This window comes from Pongo pygmaeus, chromosome 6 (assembly GCF_028885625.2).
Source record: "Pongo pygmaeus isolate AG05252 chromosome 6, NHGRI_mPonPyg2-v2.0_pri, whole genome shotgun sequence".
In the NCBI taxonomy this organism is placed as follows: Eukaryota; Metazoa; Chordata; class Mammalia; order Primates; family Hominidae; genus Pongo; species Pongo pygmaeus.
The window spans coordinates 27,238,789-27,266,369 of NC_072379.2; the positions used below are offsets into that span (position 1 = coordinate 27,238,789).

The window sequence follows — 27,581 nt, forward strand, 5'->3', positions numbered from 1 at the left end:
TGATTGTCCTACATCCAGGGGCACAGATGGATGTTTTTCCCTGAGGGTCCGTTAATTTACATATGAATTAGCTATGTGCTTCTTGCCTGTGGAAATATCTGTTGTCTTTCAGGGTTTTTATAGTTTTGGGTTTTTTATTTTTTATTTTTTTATTTTTATTTTTTATTTTTTTAAAGTATTTATTGATCATTCTTGGGTGTTTCTCGGAGAGCGGGATGTGGCAGGGTCATAGGATAATAGTGGAGAGAAGGTCAGCAGATTAACACATGAACAAAGGTCTCTGGTTTTCCTAGGCAGTGTTTGTGTCCCTGGGTACTTGAGATTAGGGAGTGGTGATGACTCTTAATGAGCATGCTGCCTTTAAGCATCTGTTTAACGAAGCACATCTTGCACCGCCCTTAATCCATTTAACCCTGAGTTGACACAGCACATGTTTCAGAGAGCACGGGACTGGGGGCAAGGCCATAGATCAACAGCATCCCAAGGCAGAATAATTTCTCCTAGTACAGAACAAAATGGAGTCTCCTATGCCTACTTATTTCTACACAGACACAGTAACAATCTGATCTCTCTTTCTTTTCCCCAAATTTCCCCCTTTTCTTTTCAACAAAACCGCCATCATCATCATGGCCCGTTCTCGATGGTCGCTGTCTCTTCGGAGCTGTTGGGTACACCTCCCAGATGGGGCGGCCGGGCAGAGGCGCTCCTCACATCCCAGACGATGGGCTGCCGGGCAGAGGCGCTCCTCACATCCCAGACGATGGGCAGCCGGGCAGAGGCGCTCCTCACTTTCCAGACGGGGCGGCCAGGTAGAGGCGCTCCTCACTTCCCAGGCGGGGCCGCCGGGCAGAGGCGCTCCTCACTTCCTCCCAGACAGGGTGGCCGCCGGGCAGAGGCGCTCCTCACATCCCAGACGATGGGCGGCCAGGCAGAGGTGCTCCTCACTTCCCAGACGGGGCAGCCAGGTAGAGGCACTCCTCACTTCCCAGATGCGGCAGCCGGGCAGAGGCACTCCTCACTTCCCAGACGGGGAAGCCGGGCAGAGGCACTCCTCACTTCCCAGATGGGGCAGCCGGGCAGAGGCACTCCTCACTTCCCAGACAGGGAAGCCGGGCAGAGGCACTCCTCACTTCCCAGATGGGGCAGCCGGGCAGAGGCACTCCTCACTTCCCAGACGGGGAAGCCGGGCAGAGGCACTCCTCACTTCCCAGATGGGGCAGCCGGGCAGAGGCACTCCTCACTTCCCAGACGGGGAAGCCGGGCAGAGGCACTCCTCACTTCCCAGATGCGGCAGCCGGGCAGAGGCACTCCTCACTTCCCAGACAGGGAAGCCGGGCAGAGGCACTCCTCACTTCCTCCCAGATGGGGTGGCGGCCGGTCAGAGGCCCTCCTCACCTCCCAGACGGGGCGGCGGGGCAGAGGCGCTCCTCACTTCCCAGATGGGGCAGCCAGGTAGAGGCGCTCCTCACTTCCCAGACGGGGCGGCTGGGCAGAGGCGCTCCTCACTTCCTCCCAGACGGGGTGGCGGCCAGGCAGAGGTGCTCCTCACCTCCCAGACAGGGCAGTCGGGCAGAGGCGCTCCTCACTTCCCAGACGATGGGCGGCCGGGCAGAGGCGCTCCTCACCTCCCAGACGGGGCGGCCGGGCAGAGGTGCTCCTCACCTCACAGGTGGGGCAGCCAGGCAGAGGCGCTCCTCACTTCCCAGACGGAGCGGCCAGGTAGAGGCGCTCACTTCCCAGACGGGGCGGCCAGGTAGAGGCGCTCCTCACTTCCCAGACGGGGCGGCCGGGCAGAGGCGCTCCTCACTTCCTCCCAGACGGGGTGGTGGCCGGGCAGAGGCGCTCCTCACCTCCCAGAGGGGGCAGCCGGGCAGAGGCGCTCCTCACTTCCCAGACGATGGGCGGCCGGGCATAGGCGCTCCTCACTTCCCAGACGATGGGCGGCCGGGCAGAGGCGCTCCTCACTTCCCAGACGGGGCGGCCGGGCAGAGGCGCTCCTCACTTCCCAGACGGGGCGGCCGGGTAGAGGCGCTCCTCACTTCCCAGACGGGGCAGCCGGGCAGAGGCGCTCCTCACTTCCTCCCAGACGGGGTGGTGGCCGGGCAGAGGCGCTCCTCACCTCCCAGACGGGGCAGCCGGGCAGAGGTGCTCCTCACTTCCCAGACGATGGGTGGCCGGGCAGAGGCGCTCCTCACCTCCCAGACGGGGCGGCCGGGCAGAGGCGCTCCTTGCTTCCCAGACGGGGCGGCCAGGTAGAGGCGCTCCTCACTTCCCAGACAGGGCAGCTGGGCAGAGGCGCTCACTTCCTCCCAGAAGGGGTGACGGCCGGGCAGAGGCGCTCCTCACCTCCCAGACGGGGCGGCCGGGCAGAGGCGCTCCTCACTTCCCAGAGGGGGCGGCCGGGCAGAGAGAGGCACTCCTCACTTCCCAGATGGGGTGGCTGGGCCTAGGCGCTCCTCACATCCCAGACGGGGCGGCTGAGCAGAGGCGCTCCTCACATCCCAGACGATGGGCGGCCAGGCAGAGAGGCTCCTCACTTCCTATACGGGATGGTGGCAGGGCAGAGGCGCTCCTCACTTCCCAGACGGGGCGGCCGGGCAGAGGGGCTCCTCACATCCCAGACGATGGGCGGCCAGGCAGAGACGCTCCTCACTTCCTAGACGGGGTGGCGGCTGAGCAGAGGCTGTAATCTTAGCACTTTGGGAGGCCAAGGCGGTGGCTGGGAGGTGGAGGTTGTAGCGAGCCGAGATCACGCCATTGCACTCCAGCCTGGGCAACATTGAGCATTGAGTGAGCAAGACTCCGTCTGCAATCCCAGCACCTCAGGAGGCCGAGGCGGGCAGATCACTCGAGGCCAGGAGCTGGAGACCAGCCCGGTCAACACGGCAAAACCCCGTCTCCACCAAAAATAGAAAAACCAGTCAGGCGTGGCGGTGCCCGCCTGCAATCCCAGGCACTCGGCAGGCCGAGGCAGGAAAATCACAGGAGCCTGAGGCAGGGAGTTTGCAGTGAGCTGAGATCACGGCAGTACAGTCCAGCCTCGGCAACAGAGGGAGACCGAAGAAAGAAGTAGAGGGAAACCAAAGAAAGAAGGAGGGAGAGGGAGAGGGAGAGCTAGTGCTAGTTTTGGGTTTTACATTTAAATCTTTAATTCATCTTGAGTTAATTTTTGTATATGATGTAAGGAAGGAATTGAGTTTCAGTTTTCTGCCTATGGCTAGCCAGTTCTCCTAGCATTATCTACTGAATAGAAAATTCTTTCCCCATTTCTTGTTTTTGTCATCTTTGTCAAAGGTCGGATGGTTGTAGATGTGCAGCTTGATTTCTGGCCCTCTATTCTGTTTCATTGAGACAAAGAAGGGCATTACATAATGGTAAAGGGTTCAGTTCAACAAGAGGATGTAACTATTCTAAATATAAATGCGCACAATCCAGGAGCACCAAGATTCATAAAGCAAGTTCTTAGAGACCTACAAAGAGACCTAGACTAGTATATGATAACAGTAGGAGAGTTTAACACACCACTGACAATATTAGACAGATCATCAAGACAGAAAATTAACAAAGATATTCAGGACCTGAACTTAGCTCTGGATGAAGTGGACCTGATAGATATCTACAGAACTCTCCACCCAAAACAACAGAACATACATTCTCATCACCACACAGCACTTACTCAAAAATTGATCATGTATTGTAAGTAAAATAATCCTCAGCAAATGCAAAAGAACTGAAATCATAACAATCTCTCAGACCACAGCATAATCAAATTAGAACTCAAGATTAAGAAATCCACCCAAAACCACACAAGTACATGAAAATTGAATAATCTGTTCCTGAATGACTTTTGGGTAAATAATGAAATTAAGGCAGATATCAAGAAGTTCTTTGAGGCCGGGTGCGGTGGCTCACACTTGTAATCTCAGCACTTTGGGAGGCCGAGGCGGGTGGATCACGAGGTCAGGAGATCGAGACCATCCTGGCTAACACGGTGAAACCCTGTCTCTACTAAAAATACAAAAAATTAGCCAGTCGTGGTGGCGGGCGCCAGTAGTCCCACCTACTTGGGAGGCTGAGGCAGGAGAATGGCGTGAACCCAGGAGGTGGAGCTTGCAGTGAGCAGAGATTGCGCCACTGCACTCCATCCTGGGTGACAGAGTGAGACTCGTCTCAAAAAAAAAAAAAAAAAAAAAAAGAAGTTCTTTGAAACTGAGAACAAAGACACAATGTTCCAGAATCTCTGGGATACAGTTAAGAAGTGTTAAGAGGAAAATTTAAAGCACTAAATGGCTTCATCAACAGACTAGAAAGATCTCAAGTCAACAACCCTAACATTTCCACCAAAAGAACTGAAGCACCAAGACCAAATAAAACCTAAAGCTAGCAGAAGACAAGAAATCATCAAGATCAGAGCCAAACTGAAGGAGATAGAGACATGAAAAACCCTTCAAAAATTCAAAAAATCTAGAACCTGGTTTTTTGAAAAATTAATAAAGTAGATAGACCACTGGCTAGACTAAAAAAGAAGACAAGAGAAAAGAATCAAATGAACACAATCAGAAATGATAAGAAGGATATCATCGAGCCCACAAAAATGCAATCATCAGACAATATTATGCGTACATAAATTAGAAAATCTAGACGAAATGGATACTTTTTTTTTTTACACATAAACCCTCTTAAGACTGAACCAGAACGAAATTCAATCCCTGAATTGACCAATAATGTGTTCTGAAATTGAAGCAGTAATAAATAGCCTGCCAACCAAAAAAAAAAAAAAAAACCCAGGACCAGATAGATTATTCATAGTGGAATTCTACCAGAGGTACAAAGAAGAGCTGGTACCATTTCTACTGAAACCATTCAAAATAAAATGAAAAAGAGGGACTCCTCCCTAACTCATTCTATGAGGCCAGCATCATCCTAATACCAAAACCTGGCAGACATACAACAAAAAATGAAAGTTTCAGGTCAATATTCTTGATGAACATTGATGTAAAAATTCTCAATAAACTACTGGCAAACCAAATCCAGCAACACATCAAAATGCTTATCCACCAGAAAGAAATTGAATCCCTGAATTGACCAATAATGTGTTCTGAAATTGAAGCAGTAATAAATAGCCTGCCAATCAAAAAAAATCAAACAAAACAAAACAAAACAAAAACCCGGGACCAGATAGATTCACAGTGGAATTCTACGAGAGGTACAAAGAGGAGCTGGGACCATTTCTACTGAAACCATTCAAAAAAATTGAAAAGGAGGGACTCCTCCCTAACTCACTTTATGAGTCCAGCATCATCATCCTAATACCAAAACCTGGCGACATACAACAAAAAAACGAAAGTGTTAAGTCAATATTCTTGATGAACATTGATGCAAAAATTCTCAATAAAATACTGGCAAACCAAATCCAGCAACACATCAAAATGCTTAGCCACCATGGTGAAGTTGGCTTCATCCCCAGGATGCAAGCTTGGTTCAACATATGCAAATCAATAAATGTGATTCATCACATAAACCAGAACTAAAGACAAAAAACACATGCATATTTTAATAGATGCAGAAAACAAACAAAATCTAAAACTAAAAACCCTAAAAGAGACCAAGCATGGTGGCACATGCCTGTAATCCCAGAAGTTTGGGAAGCCAAGGTGAGTGAATCACCTGAGTTCAGGAGTTTGAGACCCGCCTGGCCCACATGGCAAAACCCTGTCTCTACCAAAAATACAAAAAAATTAGCCAGCCATGGTGGCACACACCTGTAATCCCAGCTACTTGGGAGGCTGAGGCATGAGAATCACTTGAGCTGGGGAGACAGAGATTGCAGTGAGCCAAGATCAGGCAACTGCATTCCAGCTTGGGTGACAGAGTGAGACTCCATCTCACAAAACCAAAAACAAAACAAAAAAGAAAAAACCTTAGAAGAGAATGTAGGCAGTACCATCCAGGACATAGGCACAGGCAAAGATTTCATGGCAAAAACACCAAAAGCAATTGCAATTGCAACAAAAGCAAAAATTGACATATGGGATCTAATTAAACTAAAGAGCTTCAAGTAACTATCATCAGAATGAACAGACGACCTACAGTATGGGAGAAAATTTTGCAATCCATCTGACAAAGGTCTAATATCTAGAATCTACAAGGAACTTAAATTTACAAGAATAAACCAACCTCAATAAAAAGTGGGCAAAGGACATGAACAAACACTTCTCAAAAGAGGACATACATACAGCCAACAAACAAAAAAAAGCTCAGGCCGAGCGCTGTGGCTCACACCTGTAATCCCAGCACTTTGGGAAGCTGAGACGGGTGGATCACCTGAGGTCAGGAGTTTGAGACCAGCCTAGACAACATGGTGAAACCCTGCCTCTACTAAAAAATAATACAAAAATTACCTGGGCATGATGGCGGGTGCCTGTAATCCTAGCTACTTGGGAGGCTGGGGCAGGAGAATTGCTTGAACCTGGGAGGCGGAGGTTGCAGTGAGCTGAGATCGTGCCACTGCACTCCAGCCTGGGCGATAGAGCGAGATTCTTTCAGAAAAAGAAAAAAAATAAAAGCTCAACATCACTGATCATTAGAGAAATGCAAATCAAAACCACAATGAGATACAATTTCATGTCAGTCAGAATGGCTTTTATTAAAAAGTTAAAAACAACAGATCCTGATGAGGTTGTGGAGAAAAGGGAATGCCTTTACACTGTTGGAGGGAGTGTGAACTAGTTCAGCCATTGTGGAAGACAGTGTGGCAATTCCTCAAAGACCTAGAGGCAGAAATACCATTTGACCCAGCAATCCCATTACTGGGTATATTCCCAGAGGAATATAAATCATTCTATTATAAAGATACATGCATGCATATGTTCGTTGCAGCACTATTTACAATAGCAAAGTCATGGAATCAACCTACATGTCCGTCAATGATAGACTGGATAAAAAAAATATGATACATATATACCATGAAATACTATGCAGTCATGAAAAAGAACAAGATCATGTCCTTTGCAGGGACATGGACAGAGCTGGAAGCAATTTTCCTCTGCAAACTAACTCAGGAACAGAAAACCAAATACCGAATGTTCTCACTTATAAGTGGGAGCTGAATGATGAGAACACATGAACATATGGTGGAAAACAACACTGGGCACCTGTTGCTGGGGGAGAGCATTGGGAAGAATAGCTAATAAATGCTGGGCTTAATACCTGGGCGATTGGATGATCTGTGCAGTAAACCACCATGGCACATGTTTACTTATGTAACAAACCTGCACATCCTGTACATGTAATCCTGAACGCAAAAGTTGAGGAAAAGTTGAAGAAAGTTGAAGTGCAGGCAGATAAGAGGCAATAAACAGGAGGAGAGGGAAAGAGAAGAGAAGATGGAAGGGAAAGAAGAGGTAGCCTGGAATAATGAAAGGATCCCTAGGTGGTGTCAGAACACGAGGGCCAGAGGCCTGGCTCTGCCTCTGTCTAGCTGTGTGGCCTTGAGCAAGTCCCTTGGCCTCTCCAGGCCTCTTTTGTAAAAAGGGATAAGTAAGATAACGGCTTGTAACATCGTCATGAGATTTGTATAAAGTATTAAACAAAGAGTTTTCTGTAAGCAGCTTGAAAAGAGCTGTGTCATTCTGAGGACTGGTGACCTTCGGTCTCAGGGTGAGGTCCCAGGGCACCTGCCAGTTCCAGGCATTAGATTTGTATAGTCCTGCTGCCCAGAACAAGCCTTCACTCATATTTCTTGCTATGAAATTGGTTGGCCATCTTTATTATATAATGCACAGTAGGTTTCAATTTCCTAAGCTCTTTTTTATCCCTGTTATCCTGTCTGCCCTTGACAAAAATCTGAAGGTCAAATAGGGCAACCCCAGAATCAAATCAGGGCCTCAGCTCCTCACACAGCAGCCAGTTCTAACTGGAAGGTCCCATCCTGCCAGGTCTTTGCCTACTTCCTCAGCTCATGTCACCCTCAGCCTCACTCTCTGCTTTTAGAACGTGTCATGCTTCATCCCACCTTGAGGCCTTTGCCCATGCTGGAAACCCAGCACCTGATAACAGTATCTTTCATGTAGTAGGTTCTTAATAAATATCCTTTAAATTTTAAAAATAATAATTTATTTTATTTTTTAGCTCCACACTTTGCTTCTGTTTTTATGGTTTTAATCTCATTTTCTTCATGCATTGTTTTTCCTCTTTTGTTTAGTTTTCTGTTTTTTCATTTCGCTGACTAAGCATCTTTAAGAGAGATGTTTTAGCCAGGCACAATGATGTGTGCCTGTAATTGCAGTTACTTTGAAAGCTAAGGCAGGAGAATTGCTTAAGGCTAGATGTTTGAGACCTCTCTGGGCAATATTGTGAGATCCTGTGTTTAAACATATTATTATTATTATTATTATTATTTTTGAGATGGAGTTTCACCCTTGTTGCCCAGGCTGGAGTACAATGACATGATCTTGGCTCACCGCAACCTCCGCTTCCTGGGTTCAAGCGATTCTCGTGCCTCAGCCTCCCAAGTAGCTGGGACTACAGGCATGCTCCACCATGCCTGGCTAATTTTGTATTTTTACTAGAGACAGGGTTTCTCCATGTTGGTCAGGCTGGTCTTGAACTCCCAACCTCAGGTGATCCGCCCACCTCAGCCTCCCAAAGTGCTGGGATTACAGGCATGAGCCTCCATGCCCAGCCAAAAATATTCTTAAAAATTAGTCATGTGTGGTTACATGTTCCTGTAGTCCCAGGAACTCAGGAGGCTGAAATGAGAGGATTGCTTAACCCCAGGAATTTGATGCTGCAGTGGGCTAATTATGGCATTACACTCTCACCAGAGTGAGAGAGTAAGACCTTTTTTCTTGCCTTTTTATACTTTAATTTTAATTTTACATTTGGGGGATACCTGTGCAGGTCGGTTACATGGGTATATTTCATGATACTGAGGTTTGAAGAATAAATCATCCCATAACCGAGATAATGATCATAGTACTCAATAGGTAGTTTTTCAGCCCTTGACCCCCTCCCTTTTTCCACCCTCTATTGCTTTCATTTTTATGTCTATGTATGCCAATGTTTAGCTCTCACTTGTAAGTGAGAACGTGCATCTTTTGGTTTTCTGTTTGTGAATTAATTTGCTTAGAACAATGGCCTCTAGCTGCTTTCATGTTGCTGCAAAGAACAAGATTTTGTTCTTTTTTTATGGCTAAGTAGTATTTTATGGTGTAAAATACCAATGGTAAATCCAATTTACCATTAATAGACACCTAAGCTGATTCCATGTCTTTGCTATTGTGACTAGTGTAGTGATGAACAGAAAAGCGCATGTGCTATTTTCATAGAATAATTTATTTTCTTTTGGGTGTATACCCAGTAGTGGGATTGCTGGGCTGAATCTTAGTTCAAATCTCAGTTCTTTGGGAAATCGCCAAACTGCTCTTCATGGTGGCGGAACTAGTTTACATTCCCACCAGCCATGTATAAGTGTTTCTTTTCCCCTGAAACCTCATCCACACCTGTTTTTTTGTTTTGTTTTGTTTTTTAATTTTTTAACAAAAGCCATTCTGACTGCTGTAAGATGATGTTTGAGTTTCTTATAGATTCTCTATACGCTTAACACTGCTTTTGCTGCATCCCAAAGATTTTGGTATGTAGTGTCTATATTTTCATATATTTCAAACTTTTTTTTATTTCTGCCTTAATTATGTTCTTTATCCAAAAGTCATTCATGAGCAAGTTGTTTAATTTCAATGTCATTCTGTGGCTTTGAGAGAACTTCTTTGTATTAATTTTTATTGTTGTTTTATGTGGCCTGAGAGTATGGTTAGCATGATTTTTATTTCTTTTGAATGTATTGAGATTTGCTTTATGGCTGGGATGTGGTTAGTATTAGAGTATATTCTGTGGGCAGATGAGAAAAATGTATATTCTTCAGTTGGTGTGTGGAGTATACTGTAGATGTCTATTAGTTCCAATTGGTCAAGTGTCAAACTCCAGAATTTCTTCATTTAGTTTTCTGCCTAGATAATCTGTTAAACACCGTCAGTGAGATGTCCTATTCCCCTACTATTGTTGTGTGACTATTTAAGTATTGTTGCAGGTCTAGAATTACTTCTCTTATGAATCTGTGTGCTCCAATGTTAGGTGCATCTATATTTAGGCTAGTTAAGTTATCTTGTTGAATTGAATCCTTTATCATTATGCAATGCCTTTCTTTGTCCTATTTTACTATTGTTAAAGTCCTTATTTCTTAAAAAAAAATGCCAGGTGTGGTTGCTCATGCCAGCACTTTAGGAAGCTGAGGCAGTAGGATCACTTGAGACCAGGAGTTTGAGACCAGCCTGGGCAACATAGCAACATTCTGTCTGTACAAAAATTAAAAACAACTATCCAGGTGTTGTAGTCATATGTACTCAGGAGACTTAGGTGGCATGACTGCTTGAGTTCAGAAATTTGCGGTTATATTGAGCCATGATTACATCATTACCCTCTATTCTGGGAGACAGAGCAAGACCCTGTCAGTGTGGAAAAATAAAAATAAAAATATTTAAAATTTTTAAAAATTAATTCATAAATTTTCACTTTTTAGGTTCACTTGAATATATATTTTGTTCCTTTGACTGGGCTGTGCTTCCTGGTCACTTTTATGTATTGCAATTTTGTTGAGGTTTTGGCCAGTTAAGAAACGACTACCTATTCATCCCTTACGGAATCGCTTTTCACAGGGGAAAATTGACAACATTTAGCCACACTAATCATTCTGGGAGCTTTTCTAAACTATTAGCAAAACTGTGTCTTCTCTGGACTACTGTGTGTATTTTCTTGTTAAAAAGGTTTACCTCAGCCGGGTGCGGTGGCTTCCTCTTGTAATCCCAGCACTTTGGGAGGCCGAGGTGAGTGGATCACGAGGTCAGGAGATCGAGACCATCCTGGCCAACATGGTAAAACCCCGTCTCTACTAAAATACAAAAAATTAGCCGGGCGTGGTGGTGTGCCTGTAGTCTCAGCCACTTGGGAGGCTGAGGCAGGGGAATCCCTTGAACCCAGGAGGCGGAGGTTGGGTGAGCTATGATCGCGCCACTGCACTCCAGCCTGGGTGACAGAGCAAGACTCTGTCTCAAAAAAAAAAAAAAAGAAAAAAAGAAAAGAAAGGTTTACCTCTGTTTCTGCTCAAGAGCTTGTAATCTCTTCCCTTGGTCACTCTTATAGGCACTACAGTCTGTCTGTTGTAGCAAGCATTTATCTTCATTTCCCTTGACCAAACCTCTCATTTTAACTGTATCTTTATTCTCTTCAGCAGGAGGTGTTAAAGGAAGCAATAACCAGTCTTTGTATAGCCCAAGAATAACTCAGTAACTCAGAAATTTGGATACACATTCCACTTTTTTAGTCTTTCCTCAGGGAGAAACAGAAAGTGGGAAGATTTGTTTAACTGCATGGTGCTGTAGTGCAGAATGTAACAAATCTTCTAAATGTGGTTATTCTTGGCTTTCTGCTCACATGAGGTGTTGCAAACCCAACTGGTTTTGTTCACCCTGTTGTCATGAAAGTTAATATATTGGCTGGGCACGGTGGCTCACGCCTGTAATCCCAGCACTTGGGAGGCCAAGGCAGGCAGATCACTTGTGGTCAGGAGTTCAAACCAGCCTGGCAAACATGATGAAATCCCATCTCTACTAAAAAATACAAACTTAACTGGGTGTGGTGGCAGGTGCCTGTAGTCCCAGCTACTCGGGAGGCTGAATCAGGAGAATTGTTTGAACCCGGGGGTGAAGGTTGCAGTGAGCCGAGATTGTGCCACTGTACTCCAGCTGGGGTGACAGTGAGACTCCGTCTCAAAAATAAAATAAAATAAAAATAAAGTTCATATGTTGAGAAAAAAGGATCTCAGGTTTTTGATTCAACTATTATGGTGCTGTTCTCAGCTGTCCTAGTTTTGTGTATTTATGTAGTATATTTACTTCAATCTAGTAATTGGAAAATTTTAAAAATATTTTTCAGATATGTTTTCTCATTATACCTGAGATAAGTTGAGAAAGCAGTGCATAGAAGCTTCTTTCTTTTCTCCTTTCTTTCCTTCCTTCCTTCCTTCCTTCTTTCTTGCTTTCTTGCTTTCTTTCCTCTCTCTCTCTTTTTCTCTTTCTCTCTTTTTTGATGGAGCTTCACTGTGTCACCCATGCTGGCGTGTAATGGTGCGATCTCGGCTCACTGCAACCTCCGCCTCCTGGGTTCAAGCGATTCTCCTGCCTCAGCCTCCTGAGTAGCTGGGATTACAGGTGCTGGCCACCATGCCAGGCTAATTTTTTGTATTTTTAGCGCAGAGGGGGTTTCACCATGTTGGCCAGGCTGATCTTGAACTCCTGACCTCAAGTGATCCACCTGCCTCAGCCTGCCAAAATGCTGGGATTACAGGCGTGAGCCACCACGTATGGCCCTAGAAGCTTTTTTTCAAAAAGTAATATTGGGAAGATATGGGAACTGTGGCCTTGAGAATTTACCCTTAAGGAGAGTGGGAGAGTAAAGGGTAAGTGTGAAGAACACAATAGATGTTACGATGGCTATACCAAATGTAGGACAACTACCTATAGCAAACATACCACTGCTAAAAGAGGTCAAGAACATAAAGTATTCCGAAGACAGCACAATTTATGTCAATTGCTTTTTCTGTACTCTGTGTGTGTGTGGTTTTTTTTTTTTTTTTTTGAGATGGAATCTCGCTGTGTTGCCCAGGCTGGAGTGCAGTGGTGCCATCTGGGCTCACTGCAAGCTCTGCCTCCTGGTTCACGCTATTCTTCTGCCTCAGCCTCCCAAGTAGCTGGGATTACAGGCATGTGCCACCACGCCCGGCTAATTTTTGTGTTTTTAGTAGAGACAGGGTTTCACCATGTTGGTCATTCTGGTCTCAAACTCCTGACCTCGTGATCTGCCTGCCTCAGCCTCCCAAAGTGCTAGAATTACAGGTGTGAGCCACCGTGCCTGGCCCTGTACCATGTATTTCTACAAATATTAATATCAATTTTGAAACATATTTTTCTTTGAAATAAAACTTAGAAAATCTAAATAGTAATCTAGATTACATTTAAAATAATCATATGAACCAGTTAAAATATAAGACTGGATTAAACGTTCAAATATTTCTGAAAAGCAGATATTTCAAAATGAGAATATTTCTAAATATGATCTGTTTAATGGGTCCTTGTTAAAAAGTTTTCACCAAGAAATAATACCTTCTTCTGCCATAATCTGCAAATTTTGTCAATATGAGAAGGTCTTTACCCATTAAGTATTACTTAGCCAATATCATGGAATAGATAATTGTGGAAAACATCACACATATAATACAACTTTGACAACCAGTAGGGAGGGCTCTACGCTACATATTTACCAAGATATTTTTATTGAAGAAAAAATTAGCAATGCAATAAATCGATAAAACCTTGAGCCAAAGCTTAATCCCTAGAAAACATTAGAAAACTCATTTTCTAGAGAACCACTACAAATGTAGAAAGTGTGAGAAAGTCTTTTATTAGTTCTTCATCTTTACTATACATCAGAGTACCAATGTTCAGAGAAGTCATACAAATATAATGAATGTGTAGAAGTTTTTAGCCAGTTGTCAAAACATACTCAGCATTAGAGAATCTGTATCGGATAAAACTCAGATACAATAAATGTGAGACAGTTCTTAGTTAATAATCAAATCTAAAAAAACATGAGATAGCCGGGCGCGGTGGCTCACGCCTGTAATCCCAGCACTTTGGGAGGCCGAGGCGGGTGGATCACGAGGTCAGGAGATCGAGACCATCCTGGCTATTATGGTGAAACCCCGTCTCCACTAAAAATACAAAAAATTAACCGGGCATGGTGGCGGGCGCCTGTAGTCCCAGCTACTCGGGAGGTTGAGGCAGGAGAATGGCGTGAACCCAGGAGGCAGAGCTTGCACTTGCAGTGAGCTGAGATTGCACCACCACACTACAGCCTGGGTGCCAGAGCGAGACTCCGTCTCAAAAAAAGCAAACAAAAAAAACCATGAGATAATCTGTAATGATGAGAAAACCTATCAATTGAAAGAATGTGGCAAAGCCTTTAACCATAGTTTACACTTTACTCAACACCAGAGAAATTCATCCTGGGGAGAAACCCTGCAATTATTGAAATGCCACAAACTATTTGATGGCTACTCAACCCTTACTTAACATAAGAGAATTCATATTAGAACTCTATAAAAGTAATTAATGTGAAAAGAGTTTATCTAAAATATGGAACTTAGAAATCACCATAGAGTTCACACAGAAAGAAACTTCGCAGATGTAATAAGTGTGATGAAATATTTAATAAAACTCAAGTATAAATGTGTCAGGAGAGTTACACAAGAAAGGACTAAAGCACGAACATTTTCAGACTTTACATCAAACCAGAGTATTTATTACAGAGAATAATATAAAGTCAAGGCAATTAGATAATTTATTTGCTTATTTCTTTCAAACAAGCAAGAATATTGATGTTCTGTCATATTCAATGGATATATTATTGACACTGGCAGTACTTGAAATTTTTGAAAAGCAAGTATTATTGATATAATTCAATTCTCAAATAGTCGATGCTATATATTAATTCCTAGTGTTTATATAAAAATAGGAGGTCTGTTTTTTCTGCCTCAGGGCTATGAAAGGTCGTTCTATATTAGGTAAAAATTATTAATGTCAGTTTGTTTTAAGGAAAGTTTAATGGCAAATGTAAAATATATAAAGAAAATATAAAGAAAAATACTTGCATATAAAACAGTAATGCATGTAAAAATATACATATTCAGATCATTATTCTTCTGTATTAAAGTACAAGGAATATTCTGAAGTTTCCAAATTATTTCACCAATTGCTCTTTAAGTATAATAAAATGGTCAGGTAAGGGATAACATTGGGAGATATACCTAATGCTAGATGACGAGTTGGTGGGTGCAGTGCACCAGCATGGCACATGTATACATATGTAACTTACTGCACATTGGGCACATGTACCATAAAACCTAAAGTATAATAATAATAATAATAATAATAATTACAATAAAAGAAAAAAAAAAATAAATAAATAAATAAATAAATAAAATAGAAAAAAAAAAAAATAAAATGGTCAGGTTTTTAAAATACCGACATATCTTTGTAATGTTGGGTGCTTTTTGTGATGGAAGACATAGAAGACAAATATTATTTGATAATTCAGATATCAGAAAAGTGAAAATAACTTCTATCAGAATAATTGTAAGTTTATTCAAAATTAATGTTTATTAGATAGCCTTATGCTTTAAAAATGGAGAAAGCATGACTCCCTAATCATGGTATCAGAAAAAAAAAAATGCTCCTTCAGTGTTCATAATTCAGGGAGCATATAGGGGATTGTAAATGCTTCATTTAGACTATGAATGAACTTAATTTGGGGTTTCAGTGTTATTATTTTTTTATTTCAATAGGTTTTTGGGGGACAGGTAGTGTTTGATTACATGAATGAGTTATTTAGTGGTGATTTCGGTGTACCTGTCACCCAGGCAATGTACACTGTACCCAATGTGTAGTCTTTTATCCCTCACCCTCTTCCCACCCTTTGCCCTAATTCCCCAAAGCCCAATTGTATTATTCTTATGCCTTTGCATTCTCATAGCTTAGCTCCCACTTATGAGTGAGAACATATAATGTTTGGTTTTCCATTTCTGAGTTACTTCACTTAGAGTAATGGTCTCCAATTACATCCAAGTTGCTGTGAATGCCATTAATTTAATTCTTTTTATGGCCGAGTAGTATTCCATAGTGTGTGTGTGTATATATAATATACACCATATTTTCTAACTTTTTTTTCCTTTGAGACATATTCTAGCTCTGTCATCAAGGCTGGAGTGCATTGGTGTGATCTTGGCTCACTGGAACCTCCACCTCCCATGTTCAGTCAATTCTCATGCCTCAGCCTCCTGAGTGGCTGACACTACAGTTGTGAGCCACCATTTCCAGCGAATTTTTAGTACAGACGGGGTTTTGCCATGTTGGCCAGGCTGGTCTCAAACTCCTGGCTTCCAGTGATCCGCCCATCTTGGCCTTCCAAAGTGCTGGGATTACAGGTGTGAGCCACCACACCCAGCCACATTTCCTTTATCCACTTGTTGATTGATGGGTGTTTGGGCAGGTTCCATAGTTTTGCAATTGCAAATTGTGCTGCTATAAACATGCGCGTTCAAGTGCCTTTTAAGTATAATGACTTCTTTTCCTCTGGGTAAATACCTAATAGTGGAATTGCTGAATTAAATAGTAGATGTATATATCTCCACACTGTTTTCTGTAGTGGTTGCACTAATTTACATTCCCACCAGCAGTGTAAAAATGTTCCCTTTGCACCATACCCATGCCAACATCTATGTTTTTTTTTTTTTATTATGGCCATTCTTGCAGAAGTAAGTTAGTATCCCATTGTGGTTTTGAACTGTATTTCCCTGATCATTAGTGATGTTGAGCCTTTTTTTCTTATGTCTGTTGGCCATTTCTGTATCTTCTTGTGAGAATTGTCTATTCATTTCCTTAACCCACTTTTTAATGGGATTGTTTTTTTTCTTGATGACTTGTTTGACTTCCTTGTAGATTCTGGATATGAGTCCGATGTTGAATGCATAATTTGTGAAGATCTCCCACTCTGTGGGTTGTTTACTCTGCTCATTATTTCTATTGCTTTGCAGAAGCTTTTTAGTTTCATTAAGTCCCATCTATTTATCTTTGTTTTTGTTGCATTTGCTTTTGGATTCTTGGTCATGAAGTCTTTACCTAAGCCAATGTCTAGAAGAGTTTTTCCAGTGTTATCTTCTAGAAATTTTATGGTTTCAGATCTTAGATATAAGTCTTTGATCCATCTCGAGTTGATTTTTGTATAAGGTGAGAAATAAGGATCCAGTTTCATTCTTCTATGTGTGGCTTGCCAGCACCATTTGTTGAATAGGGTGTCCTTTCCCCACTTTATGTTTTTGTTTGCTTTGTTAAACATCAGTTGGCTGTAAATATTTGGCTTTATTTCTGGGTTCTCTATTCGGTTCCATTGATCTATATGCCTATTTTTATACCAGTACCATGCTATTTTGGTTACTATAGTCTTATGGTATCATTTGAAGTCAGATAACATAATGTCTCCAGAGTTGTTCTTTTTGCTTAGTTTTGCTTTGGCTATGCAGTCTCTGTTTTGGTTCCACATAAGTTTTAGCATTGTTTTTTCTAGTTCTGTGAAGAATGATGGTGGTATTTTGATGAGAATTGCATTGAATGTGTAGATTGTTTTGGCAGTATGGTCATTTTCACAGTCTTAACTCTACCCATCCATGAGCATGAGATGTGTTTCCATTAGTTTGTGTCATCTGTGGTTTCATGCAGCAGTGTTTTGTGGTTTTTCTTGTAGAGGTCTTTCACCTCCTTGGTTAAGTATATTACTGAGTATTTTATTTTATTTTTGCAGTTATTGTAAAAGGGCTTGAGTTCTTGATTTAATTCTCAACTTGGCCACTGTAGGTATATAACAGAGCTATTAATTTGTGTACATTAATTTTGTATCCTGAAACTTTACTGAATTCATTTATCAAATCTAGAAGCTTTTTGGATTAGCCTTTAGGATTTTCAAAATATACAATTATGTCATCAGCAAACAGCAACTGTTTGACTTCTTCTTTACTGATTTGGATGCCCTTTATTTCTTTCTCTTGTCTGATAGCTCTGGCTAGGACTTCCAGTACTTTGTTGAATAGAAGTGGTGAAAGGGGCATCCTTGTCTTGTTCCTCTTCTCATGGGGGAATGCTTTTAACTTTTTCCCATTCAGTATATTGTTGGCTGTGTTTGTCATAGACAGCTGCTATTACCTTAAGGAATTTTCCTTCTATGCCGATTTTGCTGAGGGTTTTAATCATAAAGCAATGCTGGATTATGTCATATGCTTTTTTTCTGCATCTATTTTGATGGTTATGTGATTTTTGTTTTTAATTCTGTTTATGTGGTGTGTTACTTTTTTTTTTTTTTTTTTTTGAGATGGGGTCTTGCTCTGTCACCCAGGCTGGAGTGCAGTGGTGCGATCTTGGCTCACTGCAAGCTCCGCCTCCTGGGTTCATGCCATTCTCCTGCCTCAGCCTCCCGAGTAGCTGGGACCACAGGCACCCGCCACCATGCCCGGCTAATTTTTTGTATTTTTAGTAGTGACAGGGTTTCACCGTGTTAGGCAGGATGGTCTCGATCTCCTGACCTCATGCTCCACCCTCCTCGGCCTCCCAAAGTGCTGGGATTACAGGCGTAAGCCACCGCGCCCGGCCGGTGTGTTACATTTATTGACTTGTGGATGTTAAACCATTCCTGCATCCCTGGTGTAAAACCCACTTGGTCATGGTGGATTACCTTTTTGATATGCTGTTGGTTTCAGTTAACTAGTATTTTGTTGAGGATTTTTGCATCTATGTTCATCAGGAATATTGGTCTGTAGTTTTCTCTTTTGTTATATTTTTTCCTGGTTTTGGTATTAGAGTAATACTGGCTTCATAGAATAATTTAAGGAGGATTTCCTCTTTCTCTATCTTTTGGAATAGTGTCAATAGGATTGGTACCCATTTTTTTTTGAATTGTCTCATAGAATTCAGGTATGAATCGGTCTGGCCCTGGACTTATTTTTTGGTAACTTTTTAATTACCATTATAATCTCGCTGCTGCTGCTGCTTCTTTTTTCTTCTTTCTTCCTCCTCCTCCTCCTCCTCCTCCTTCTTCTTCTTTCTTTCTTTCTTCTTCTTCTTCGATGGGGTCTTGCTCTGTCTCCCAGGTTGGAGTGCAGTGGCACGATCTCGACTCACTGCAACCGCCGCCTCCTGGGTTCAAGCAATTCTGCTGCCTCAGCCTCCCAAGTTGCTGGGATTACAGGCGCCTGCCACCACGCCTGGCTAATTTTAGTAGAGATGGGGTTTCACTATATTGGCCAGGGTGGTCTTGAACTCCTGACCTCAAGTGATCCACACGCCTTGGCCTCCCAAAGTGCTGGAATTACAGATGTGAGTCACCGCGCCCAGCCGGAATCTTGAATTAATTTAAAATTTTTAGTGAGACACCACTCCAGAGGACAGAAGGTGGTATGCACAATAAAAAATTTTAAAAAGCAGCCATACGTTAAAAGTACAATAAACTGTTTGCCCAGTGAAGTGCATTTCTTGGTCTCTGGAAACCTCAGAAGAAACTCCCTAAGAAGAAATTGTACAAGACTTAATACGGTCAGGATTAAAGATGCAATTGGCAAAGAAATTTGGTCATTTTCTTTTTTATTTTACACAGTTTACTCAAAAGGTGAACCCCCAGGTATTTTATTATTGCTTAAAAATACTTCACAAAAATTCTGTTTAAAAAAAGAAAACTGAATTGTATCCCATGTTTGATACAATTGATTGTATGATTAAAATTAAAGCTAATTTCAATAAAATCTCATAAACAGATCAGTGTAATCTCAGTCAGCTTTGACCGCTCATAATAAGATTTTTTTTTTTTTTGAGATGAAATTTTGCTCTTGTCGCCCAGGCTGGAGTGCAGTGGCGTGATGATAGCTCACTGCAACCTCTACCTCCTGGGTTCAAGAGATTCTCCTGCCTCAACCTCCCAAGTAGCTTGGATTACAGGTGCCCGCCACCACGCCCAGCTAATTTTTGTAGTTTTAGTAGAGATGGGGTTTCGCCAAGTTGGCCAGGCTGGTCTCAAACTCCTGACCTCAGCTGATCCACCCGCCTCGGCCTCCCAAAGTGCCGGGATTATAGGCATGAGCCACCATGCCTGGCCCATAATAAGATTTTTTATAAACCTTTGGTTTTTCTATTTGTTTGTTTTTGGAGAGAGAGTCTCACTGTGTCCCCCAGGCTGAAAGTGCAGTGGTGTGATCATGGCTCACTGCAGCCTCAGTCCCACCAGGGGTTCTCCTACTTTAGCCTCCCCAGTAGCTGGGAATATAGACATTCGACACCATGCCCAGCTAGTATCTAAATTTTTTTTGTAGTGATGTGGTCTCCCCTATGTTGCCCAGGCTGGTCTCAGACTCCTGAGCTCAAGCAGTTCTTCCTCCTCAGCCTCCCAAAGTGTTGGAATTACAGACTTGAGCCACCATGCTCAACTCTATAAATCTTTTATAAACTCTTATAATTTTTTTCTATTCTTTTTCTTTCTTCAATTTCTATATCCATTTAATTGTTGTATCTCATTTTTTCTTTGTGCAATTTAAGAAAACATTTAAATAATCTCTACATTAAGCAAAATTACTGTTTCTTTAAGAAAAACCACATCCTCATGTCTTTTTCAATATGATCTTTTTTCAACAAACGTATCTTATTTTCTTTATACACACTGTATATAGAATTGTTCTTTATTTCTAGTTTCAATCACCATGTTAGTAAGAATTTTAAATCCTAATGATGTTAATTCATAGTATGAAAACCTAAGAAGTAAGAAAGTTTAACTCCTTCTATAATCCCAGCACCTTGGGAGGCCGAAGTGGGTGAATCACGAGGTCAGGAGTTGGAGACCAGTCTGGCCAACATGGTGAAACCCCATCTCTACTAAAAATACAAAAAATTAGCCTGGCGTGGTGGCGGGCGCCTGTAATCCCAGCAACTTGGGAGGCTGAAGCAGGAGAATCGCTTGAACGTGGGAGGTGGAGGTTGCAGTGAGCCGAGATTGCGCCACTGCACTCTAGCCCGGGTGACAGTGAGAGACTCTGTCCCCCCCAAAAAAGAATTTATAAATACACATTTTATAATATTTAGAAACATAATTCTAGTTGAACAGTTTTTCAATTTGGAACAAAACGTATTTACTAATATCTAGATATCTTTTGTTTCTCTGAAATAAAAAGTCAAAAGTATATGATTATATTTAGTAATTAATGTCAGTAGTGTTAGCTAATGTCAGTAATGTTAACTAATTTCATATTACTGTATGTTAGGCAAGTATTATAGAGGCAATAACTTTACAGTGAAATACACGCATATTTTGCTGATAAGTCAGAAGCCAATTGTTTTTATTAATGCAACAATATTAAACTAATTACATTTACCAAATAATGTGCTCAAGTAGTGTGAACTTGAAAAATATTTGGACTTATTTATTTAATTTACAAACCCTTGTTTATCTTTAAGTTAATATGGTACCATGTGGATACTATACAAACAGAGGTATAAACATATGCATATATGTAGATACAGTACATAACTTATGTGTGTGCACATGGATGCATTTAAAATTCAAAGAGATTGAGGAATTCAATTGAAAATATAGTGGAGCTTACACCTAAGAGGAACCTTTCCACCTGCACAAGCCTTGGAGCCCTGTGAGAAAAAATAAAAGTACTCTGCCAAAAAAAATCCCTTATGTCCTTTCTGTCTTTTTCAAAGGGTCCCTGGGCCTCTAGAAATTTCCTTTAGGGCCCCTTATATGGTGTCAAAAGTGGCAAAAGGAAGGACTGACAGAACATAGTAAATGAAAAAACTAATTCTAGAGCAGCCAGTTTGAAAATATCTTCTTTATCAAAAAGCCAATAATGTTTTAGATTATCCTTGGCAAAAAATATGTCAACAAGAGGATAAACGGGGAGTTCATATAGATAGCAGGAGTTTAAGAAGTGGTAAATTTCGTGGACTGAGAAGCTTTTATGGAGAGAACAGAGACCTCAGATAAATGTATGTGTCCATATATAGTCTAAATATCAGTTTCAATTAAGTAAACTTCTGACTATAGAGTTCTTAAAATATTTTTGCCGGGTTTTAGCTGCATAAATAGCAAACATTTCTGTTTCTTGGCTATTTTATTCTGAAATTTACACTACTAATAAGTTTTGGAGGTGGGGCATATTTCTTTACTAGAGGTGTAGGATAGTCATTATTTAAAACTGTTTGCCTTTGAATTTTTTTTTTTTTTTTTGAGACAGAGTCTCGCTGTCACCCAGGCTGGAGTGCCGTGGCACAACCTCGGCTCACTGCAAGCTCCGCCTCCCGGGTTCACGCCATTCTCCTGCCTCAGCCTCCTGAGTAGAAGGGACTACAGGCGCCCGCCACTATGCCCGGCTAATTTTTTGTATTTTAGTAAAGACAGGGTTTCACCGTGTTAGCCAGGATGGTCTCGATCTCTTGACCTCGTGATCCGCCCGCCTTGGCCTCCCAAAGTGCTGGGACTACAGGCGTGAGCCACTGAGCCCAGCCCGAAATGTTTTAATTATTTTCTCTTTGGGTATATATCTTATTTAGCTTAGGAGAGAAGGCTATACAAACAAAATTTTTTTTTATCACATTCTTAACATATATCAAAATTTTAAATCAAAGGGATACCTTAATAAATCTCTCAGAACTACACAAATAAACACACGTGAGACCACAACCAAGAAGTCCTTTATAGCTGTAATTAAGGTCTCCAAAGAAGAAGCAAAAGCTATAGCCCTTCTAAGATCCACATCTCTCCAATTGACAGCTTAAAGAACATTCGGCTAGCTGCAAATGGGGTACAACCCACATCTGTAGGCCGTATATTTTAGGGTCCCGGCTTCTCAGCTGACCATCTACACACAAAGGCTAAATGGAATATTAAAAGATACAGTTGGTAAAACAAGAAAACAAAAGCTGTTCGTTGGTATGGAAAAGCTTACAAATGTAATAAACCTGACTTGGAAGTTAAAATAATTAATGTAGAGTAGTTAACTGAGATAACAGTCATGATAAGATTATGCCAATAATTAAACTGGATGAATTAATAGTTTATTTAGTAGGATCATCAACATTTTAATCCCACAGCAAATAAAATTTACATCTTTCTATTTACTCTTTGCATAACTACTCACTTGCCCTCCATTACTTAATTACTAAAACCTAATTCTCAGTGAGGCTTTCCTGGGACCACCTAAGCTTCAGTCCTTAACCACACTTGCAACAGCCTTCCCTCTTCTCCTTATCTTGCCTCGTGCAAACCACAGTGGTGCTCTGCTTGTCTGTTTCTTTGTATGTGTTTGCATAAAGACAACTGCCTTCATGTCAATTCTAACCAGTTATAGCTATGAGATTTTTTTCACAGCATATAAAATGGTTATTTTCTCATTTAAAATCTTGCACATGTTGACCACAGTGTCATCACTCTTTTGAACTAAATGTTTCTAAAAATACCTTAGATATAAAACTTTAGAACACAGCCAAGAAGTAAAGTTTTTTACAACAGAAATATTAAACTATAATGGTATTTTGAGTATAAAATCTTTAGATAATGTTTTAAAGAGTCATTGCTTTCAAAGTATATTTGAAAAATAAAATTTTTTAAAAATTAGCTTAAGCAATAGATCTTTTTTGGAGACAGAGTTTCACTCTATAGCCCTGGCTGGGTGCAGTGGCATAGTCTCAGCTCACTGCCACCTCCACCTCCCAGACTCGATCCATCCTCCCACACTCAAGCAATACTCTCACCTCAGCCTCCCAAGTAGCTGGGGCCACAGGTACACACCATCATATCCAACTAACATTTGTATTTTTTCTAGAGATAGGGTTTCACCATGTTGCCCAGACTAATCTCAAATTCCTGGGTTCAAGCAGTCTACCCATCTCAGCCTCTTAAAGTGCTGGGATTACAGGCATGAGCCACCACACCTGGCCCTAGACTTTTTTTTTTTTTGAGATGGAGTTTCACTCTTGTTGCCCAGGCTAGAGTGCAATGGCACGATCTCAGCTCACCACAACTTCCGCCTCATGGGTTCAAGCAATTCTCCTTCCTCAGCCTCCCAAGTAGCCAGGATTACAGGTGTGTGCCACCATGCCTGGCTAATTTTGTATTTTTAGTAGAGACAGGGTTTCTCCATGTTGGTCAGGCTGGTCTCGAACTCTCGACCTCAGGTGATCCACCCACCTTGGCCTCTCAAAGTGCTGGGATTACAGGTGTGAGCCACTGTACCTGGCCAGCCCTAGACTTTTAAATGAGAAAATACAAGGACTTAAATGGGATATATTGTAACATAATAGAAAAAACACACAGAAAGTAAGCAAAAACAACAGAATCACATTTCGATGGTGCTATAATCTAATTTGTTACCTGACATGTTTCACAACTTGCTTTGTGTATCATCACTGCATAATGGCATCTTTTAAGGGCTTCCATCCATTCCAACCAGATGTTATTAAACCATGCTCCCTTGTTGCATTCTTGGATAAAAACACCTTCATTCTCACGTGGAAATGATTCCTGACAGTATGCCCTGAGAGATACGCGAAAGAAAGGCGGTTAGTTTTTGTGCTCAGGCTTCTGAGATTTGGCCTAAGTGTCTCTAGTGAGATACATTAGGGGAGGTGAGAACATGTGGTTGCCTGTGAGTCTCGATCAGTGCTTTTCAGATGGGTGTCTGGGCTGGGGGTAGACTCCGGGTGTCTCATGGAAGGGAGGCTCTGTTCTCCTGCACAGAGGCTGTCACACTGAAAATTGTCCTATGATTCTGTTTCTCTCCCAGGGTCAGTGGAGACTGAGAACCATCAACTTAATATAATCAAAAAGTCAGAATCTTGTTTAGAGTTTATGTATGGCAAAATTTAGGGTGGCCACAGGGGAGTACAGATTACAGTTTCCCTGAATATACACTCCTATTAGTGTGACAGGCCAATTTTTTTCTAGCAGTCACACAGACAGGCCTCCATAGCACTCAAGTTATACAGGCAAACTTTCACAGCATCTGCCTTAACATTAAGTTAGTACTTAACCCTAGAAAAATCAATCCCTGGACACCAACGCCAGGAATGAAATATATGTTTGGTAAGAGTCTTGTGCAAGTTTCTCCTAAAACCTGGGGCAAGTCAAGATAATGAAGATAGCCCCACATTCCTTGTACCAGGACCCATCTTGGGTCAAATAAATTTATTGGGCATCTGAGGCAACTCTCCAGACCCAAACCATAGGTAACATAAGATAGAAGTAATCACTCCTGTACCAGGGCCCTCATAGATTAAGTAGAGCAAAAATAGGGGACATTTCTTAATCACCCTAGTACCAGGGCCCTCATAGATTAAGTAGATTTAGGGTTCATTTCTGGTCTCTCAGCTTTTAGTTAAAACAAAATTATTTACCTGTAGACATAGGTGAGTATTATACTGCACATAAGCATACAGTTTGAAACATATATAAGCAACGGAAAAATGTTAGTCTTGAGTTGGTCTGGGGAATTATCTTTGACTTTCTCCCTGTACTTGTTTACAGAAATAAACTCTCTTCTTTCCCAGTTTGTCTGCATCTTGTTATTGGGCCACAAGAACACACAGTCAGACCCAGTTTGGTCCAGGAACAACATTTGGCAAGCTAACCAAGAGTCACTGAAATGGTGCTGCACTCAGTGGCCCGTGATTGTGGCGAGATGGTTAAGATGGTTAAGCTGCTGGATAAGATTGTCCTGGGGACTCTCCCAGGGGCTATCCCATGTGCAAAAACCACATGTCCTTCTCACCACTGGGGAAGAATGGTGATCAGGCAGGAGTGGATGCACTCAAAGGGTGAGTAAAACCGGATCATATGCAGGAAGCCTGTTATTTTCTTATCTGGGCTTATTAAGCCCTTTGGTCTGATATCATCAGGAAAATAGTAGGGCTCATTTGTATACTCAGTTGCTATTTGGTTAGGAGTAAACCTTAAGCTGATTTCAGATCTGTTTTACCCAAGTACGCTTCCTTTTGTGTTTGTCTGAAACTGTCTCCATGTTCATGTCTGTGGTTTCGTCAGACTTAAAATGGAAAGTGCTGCTTTCCTTCCCTCAGGGAGCCCTCTGGGAAAAACGCTGTCAGATTGGAAATAGTATGAGGTTCCCCCCATGACTAAGAGGAAAATGGTTTACTATTGTAATATGGTTTGGCCAATGTATGCTTTAGGATCCAAAAAATGGTGGCCGATTTTGGGGTCTTTAAGCTATTATATCTTTCAGTTACAGCTGTTTTGTCAATGTTTGGGGAAATGGGAGGAAGGGTTTAAAAATTCCCCTACATTCAGGCACTTATGTTGCTACATAACCAAGAGGTTAAAGGGAGTAAGTTAATGTTGCATTACCCAGACAAACTGTGACCTGACCCTGAGGGAGAGGAAGAAAGAAAAAGAGCTAGAGAGTCAGCAATTGCTATACATGCCTAATCCAGTAGAAGCTAGTGCCCCACCACCTAGTCAAGAGAGTGAAGAGTCACCACCCCCAAAGTTCAAAGAGGTTACAAACATAGTCTCTCCCTCCTGAACTAGGCAAGGCACTAATTTTGGCTGAGGAGCTACCAAGCTTGGGGCAGGACAATTTCCCTTCTGACAATATCCCACGGGAGTTAATCAGCAAGAGCCTCTGGCTGGATATTACTTGAGCATGAAGCCCTTTTTCCACATCTGATTTACTGAATTGGAAAAGTTCCAGTCCTTTCTACAGGGAAGATCCCCAGAAGATGACTGAACTGTTTACCACTATTTTTGCCACCCATTGCCCTACCTGGGCTGATGTGCAAGCCCTCCTAAATATTATGCTTACTGCAGATGAGAGAAGGCTAGTATTAGACAAAGGAGAAAAACATGGCACTTTCATGACGAAAGCCCTGATGATACCCTAGACCCTGATGAGCTGATTCCATGCAGTGACCCAAATTTGGACCCAAATGAGGCCAGTGTAGCTGGAGATAATTGTCTGTAGCATTATAAAAGGTGTATTCTAAAGGACATTAGGTTGGGATGCCGAGACCAAAAGTCTGAACAAACTGCAGGAACTTCAGCAGAAACCTAATGAGGACCCCTCAGAATTTATGGAACAGATCTGTCAAATGTATAGAAAGAATACAGACTTAGATCCACAGGACCCCAAAAATGTCAGAATGGTAAACATGACTTTTATAGGGCAAAGTGTCCCCAGACATCAGAAAGAAGTTCCAAATGTGGAAGGGGCTGTCAGAATGAATGCTTCTCAGTTAATTGATATTGCATTCAATGTCTATAATAGCAGGGAATCCAAGGAAACTAAGGCTCTATGGCAGGCAGCAATACTTACAGCCACTGTGGTAGGAAACCCAAAGAAAACGGGACCCCTGAGGCAGAAGGAAAATATAGGAAAGGATCAATGCACTTACTGTCAGGAGACAGGGCATTGAAAGAAAGACTGCCCCAAGTTGATTAAGAAGGAGCCCAGGTCACTTATGGCTGTTAAGCCTGAAAACGAATCCAAGGAGGACTGAGGGGCCCAAGACTCCTGATGGCTCCAACCCTGTCTGATGTTAAGATTTTCCCTCAGGAGCCTTGGGTAAATTTGACAGTGGGGAAATGAAAATTGGACTTCTAAATCCATATGGGTGCTGCTTACTTGTCAATTAATATCCCAATTACTGAACCTTTTTTGAGACTGAGTTGCTCTTTCACCCAGGCTGGAGTGCAGTGGTATGATCTCAACTCACTGCAACCTCTGCCTCCTGGGTTCAAGCAATTCTGCCACAGCCTCCCAAGTAGATGGGATTACAGGCATGCCTCACCATGCCCAACTAATTTTTGTATTTTTAGTAGAAACAGGCTTTCACCATGTTGGCCAGTCTGGTCTCGAACTCCTG

At 42.1% G+C, this 27,581-nt stretch overlaps 1 long non-coding RNA gene across 3 annotated transcripts in view; it reads left to right on the forward strand.

The window, feature by feature from the left end:
* The window catches only part of LOC129040660 (uncharacterized), a 107,578-nt gene that overhangs the window by 12,046 nt on the left and 67,951 nt on the right, over positions 1 to 27,581 (forward strand). For all 3 annotated transcript variants that reach the window (XR_010127101.1, XR_010127100.1, XR_008503699.2), the window contains exon 2: positions 25,251 to 25,517. This is a non-coding gene — a long non-coding RNA (uncharacterized LOC129040660). The remainder of the gene's footprint in view (positions 1 to 25,250; positions 25,518 to 27,581) is intronic.